We start from the raw sequence: 5,000 nt of genomic DNA on the forward strand, positions 1-5,000 counted from the left end.
GGTCTTTGGGCGAAAAAGCGATAAAGGAAATAGGTAAAAATTTAAAATTAAAAGGGAAAAAAGGAATTAAGAAAAAAAGAGATTTAGATGGGGAATAAAGAGAGAAAATGTGGAAAAAAGGAGAAGTTAGATAAGGGGGTAAAAAAGGGACTTAAAAAAAGAACCGTGGAGTGTGAGCTCCGTTTATGTCTCGGCTCGCCGAGGAGCCCCCGGTCCATCTTGGCGTAATATTTTTCGTTTCCAGAACTTAGCAAATGCAAAAAAAATCAAAAATTATTACACAATTCCTTTCCTCTAAGAACGGAACATTAAAGCGAGGCACGACAGGAGACAAGGACGATGAAATCAGTGAGTTACACAGAATGAATATCAAGGTAGACTTGTAAAAATCGAATGACCAGAATATCATCAATCAAAGGATTTTATTGTATTCCTTTTGTAGACTAGATTTTTAAAAGCGTTCTGACGTCAGGCAGCAGAGGAAGGGCCGCCCACGCGCTCGAGCGAGCGCAGGGACCCTGTGTCCTTACACTCACCACACAAGAAAAACACATGATGAAACCTAAAAACCGCCCCAATGATCGCTCTGGAGACCCGTAGCTGAGAGCGTGCGCGGCGTGGGGATGGGCGGGGCAAATCAAAGGTTGAGCTCTGTAATGTCTGTGAAATGCTTCCCAAACCGCGCTGAGATAAGGCATTATTTACCAGACGGATGTGGTGTTAAGAGAGAGCGGGGAGTGTGAGTTTAAGAATGGTGTGTGTGTGGTAATGATTGTGGCGACCTTTGAAGACAGGAAGAGGAACTGAGAAATACGCCGTTCTCTGAGCGCTCTTGAAGTTGCTTGCCTCGTTATGTTTCACCTGTAATTATTTTCTAATGAGCTCTAGACAGTAGGAGGGTTTTTCTGCAGCGCGTGGAGAGTAATTACAATTACTCACATTACTGTCTTGTCCTCCTAAGGCTAAAAAGATACTGTTCTGTTGCTTGTCCTCATCAACGAAAAGTCGATCAGCTAACTTTCTGATTCTATCGCCGTCATACCCTGGTTCTATTTTCTGACCCTTGCTGTCACAAGGCATACAAAATGGGGTTTCCATTAACCATCCTTTTCGCCTGGCCGCTCAACGAAACGCGCGGCGGGATCAAAACACCCAGTAATGCTCCTCTCATCTCTCTCTCATCTCTTTCTCCTCTCAGGCCTCTCTTCGATCTCGCCTTCTCTCTCTCTCTCGATCTCTCCCTCTTCCACTCCTCTCTCCTCTCTCTTCCTCAACCCATCTCTTTCCTTCCATCGTACAAGTCTCTTCACTCCTCCTCCAAAAAAAAAAGGTTCTCATAATCTCTTCTCTCTCAATTGGGTCATCTCTCTCTATCCTCTCCGGTCTCTCCCTCACCTCCTCTCCATCTCACTCTCTCTCTCTCTCTACTCTCTCGCTCCAACCTCTCCACTTACTTCTCTCGCCTCTCGTCTCTCTCTCTCCCTCCCCTCCCCTCCTCTCTCTCTTCTCTCTCCTCTTCTTCTCTCCTTCCTCGTCTCTTCCTCTCCCCCCTTCTCCTCTTCTCTCTCGCACCTCTACCTCCTCTCTCCTCTCTCTTCATTCCTCTCTCCTCCCCCTCGTCTCCCTTCTCCCTCCGCCGTCTACTCGCTCCGCTCTCTCTCCTCTTCTTCCCCCCTCTCTCCTCCCTCTCCTCCGCTAGCTCCTGTCCGTATTCCCTCTTCCCCCGTCTCCTCTCATCCGCTCCTCTCCCCCCCCTCCCACTCTCTCGTCTCTCTCTCTCTCTCTCTCTCACTCTTCTCTCTCTCTCTCTCTCTCTCTCCTTGTCGCCCTCCCTTTCCTTCCATTTCTCCGTTCCCCTCTCCGTCTCTTTATCTTTTTCTCTCTTCCTCCTTATCTCCACTCCTTATATGAGCGCAGCCAGAACAAGGCCGTGACGATGGCTATGTTAAAGGTCGCATATCACACGGCGAGTCGTCGCTTGTCTGCAGGAAACTTGAAAATAACTCATCCTTGACATTGGTCTCCTGGGAGAGGGGTGGGATGGGGGGGGGTCGCCGGTCTTATGGGCGAAAGAAAAGCGATAAAAGGGGAATAGAGTGAAAATTAAATAAAAAGCGGAAAAAGGAATTAAGAGAAAAAAGAGAGTTTAAGATGGGGGAATAAAGAGAGAAAATGTGGAATAAAAAGGAGAAAGTTAGATAAGAGGGAATAAAAAAGGGACAGTTAAAAATGAACCGTGAGTGTGAGCTCCGTTTATGTCGTCGGCTCGCCGAGGGAGACGCGGTCCATCTTGGCGTGAATGATTTACGTTTCCAGAACTTAGCAAATGCAAAATAATCAAAATATTATTACACAAATTCCTTTCTCGAAGAACGGACATAAAAAGCGCACGAAAGGAAGAGAAAAGACGATGAAATCAGTGATTAAACAAGAATGAATAAAGGTAGAATTGGAAAAATCGAATGAACCAGAATAATCATCAATCAAGATTTTTTTGTATTCTTTTTTAGACTAGATTAAAAGCGTTCTGAGTCAGGCAGGGCCGCCCACCGCGTCGAGCGCAGGGACCCCGCATATAAACCGCCCCAATGATCGCTCTGGAGACACGTAGCTGAGGCGTGCGAGGCGTGGGAATGGGCGGCAGATCAAGGTGGAGCTCTGTAATGTCTGTAATGCATTCCAAAACCTGCGCTGAGATAAGGCATTATGTAAGGGAGGTGGTGTTAAGAGAGCGAGGGAGTGTGAGTTTAAGATGGTGTGTGTTGGTAATGTGTGCGATTGAAGACAGGAAGAGGAACTGAGAAATACGGCAGCTCTGGCGATCTTGAAGTTGCTTGCCTCGTTCCTGGGAATTATTTAATAGCTCTACACGGAGGGTTTCTGCCCGCGTGTAGGTAATTACTCACATTACTTCTTTTCCTCCGAAGGCAAAAAGAGACTGTTTTGGCTTGTCTCTCACGAAAAGTCGATCATCTATCGCCGTCATACCCTTGGTTCTATTTCTGACCCTTGCTGTCCCAAAGGCATAACAAAATGGGGTTTCCATTAACCATCTTTTCGCCTGGCCGCTCACACGCGCGCGGGATCAAACACCCAGTAATGCTCTCTCTCTCTCTCCCTCTCTCTCTCACTCACTCTCTCTCTCCCTCCCTCCCTCTCTCTCTCTCTCTCTCTCCTCCTCTCCCCTCTCTCTCTCTCTCTCTCTCTATCTTCTACTCTCCCTCTCCCTCTCCCCTCCTTTCCCTCTCTCCTCTCTCTTCTCTCTCTCCCCTCTCCCTCCCTCATCTCCTCTCTCTCTCTCTCTCTCTTCTCCCCTCCTCCTTCCCTCCTCCCTCCCTCTCTCCCTCTCCCTCCTCTCTCTCTCCCTCTCCTTTTCTCTCTCCTTCTCTCTCTCTCTCTCTCTCTCTCTCTCCCTCCCCCTCTCCCTCTCCCTTCTTCCCTTTTTCTCTTTCCCCTCTTCCTTTTGTCCTCTCTCTCTCTCTCTCTCTTCTCTCTCTCTCTGTCTGTCTTTCTCTCTTTCTTCTCCTTCTCCTTCTCCTTCTCCTCCCTTCCCCCTCCCTCCTCCCTCCTCCCTCCCTCTCCCTTCGCGAAATCACATCCCATAACCTCAGCTATTGGGTCGAGCGAAGTTACGAGGCGACAGCACATAGTGATGCCCCTCTCCCGCTCGCTCCGGAATGCCTGCTATGCCTCTCGATCGTCCATACGGCATAGCAGCCTCTCCCGCTCTTCCCTTTCAAAAGTTTCTAGGACAGGTATTTTGATCTGGCTTCTAGAATCTCTTGTCGCAAATAGACGGGAAGTTTGTGGCACTAATATTTACCGAGCGGAGGGAAACACATGCCACCCTGAAGACTGCAGTTTATAAAAGGGGCTGTGTGTGTGTGTGTGTGTGTGTGTGTGTGTGTGTGTGTGTGTGTGTGTGTGTGTGTGTGTGTGTGTGTGTGTGTGTGTGTGTGTGTGTGTGTGTGTGTGTGTGTGTGTTCATGTTTATGTGTGTGTGATAATGATAATGAGTGTTATTTCGTAAAGCTGATATTGCAGAAGTAAAATTCGATGACGAATTGTTTCATTTCGTAAAGTTGTTCCAAAAGTAAGCTTGTATGCGTAGACGAATGTGAACGAGCGCGTGTATTCTCGGGCGGCAGTGTCTGTGCGTGTGCGAGTGCGAGCCAAACACACATGGCTGGCCGTGATTTAGCTACTTGGGGGTTAGCGAACCCTTGTGACCGAGCGGTGGTTCGAGACAATTAGATTAGCGCTCGTCTAGACACCATGGAATATTAAAAAAACAGGAAGAATGGAAAAGGGAAAATGGCGGAGGAAGAATGATTAAAGTAACGCACGCAACGATATGTATGAAGGAAAGCATAATCATTGCGGCTCATGGGATGACCTACACTTAGCTCTGAGGCCACGAGTAAATTAGGCTTCAAAAGATGGCGAAAGGGTAATATTATAATTTCTTCGCACAGGAACGACGTAATAATTTATATGAATAGTTGAACAACAACCGATAAGCAGGGTGTCCAACTGACAAGGAAATATTTAGACTGCGTGACCAATTTGCGTAGGTAGTGTTGCCAATCTCGAGGTACGTAGCTCTAGCAAAATTGCCGCACTTTGAAAGCTTTTGGATTTGAGTGCGTATGAGTGTTTGATGTTTATATATTTTTTTCATTATTATCATCTTTGTAGGTGGGTGAATTTATGTTTGTGTTTGTGTATTGTATAAGAAATTAGGGACCTTTATTATCATTATGTTTTTAAACACGGCATGATGAGTTTATCAAATGTATACCGTATTGTTAAAACTGATTCATGCTGAACCTTAAACAAATTACAGATTTTCAGATGCAAAAAATCACCGAAAATGTTTGTCAACGAGAAGTATTTTACTTGGCAAATCTCATAAAAAAAATATAACCGTGTAAATCATACTCTAGTAAAAAAAAAAAAAAGAAAAAAAGGAATAATATTTGTTCTTACAATGTTATACG

Source organism: Penaeus monodon, chromosome 1, assembly GCF_015228065.2.
Source record: "Penaeus monodon isolate SGIC_2016 chromosome 1, NSTDA_Pmon_1, whole genome shotgun sequence".
Lineage (NCBI taxonomy): Eukaryota > Metazoa > Arthropoda > Malacostraca > Decapoda > Penaeidae > Penaeus > Penaeus monodon.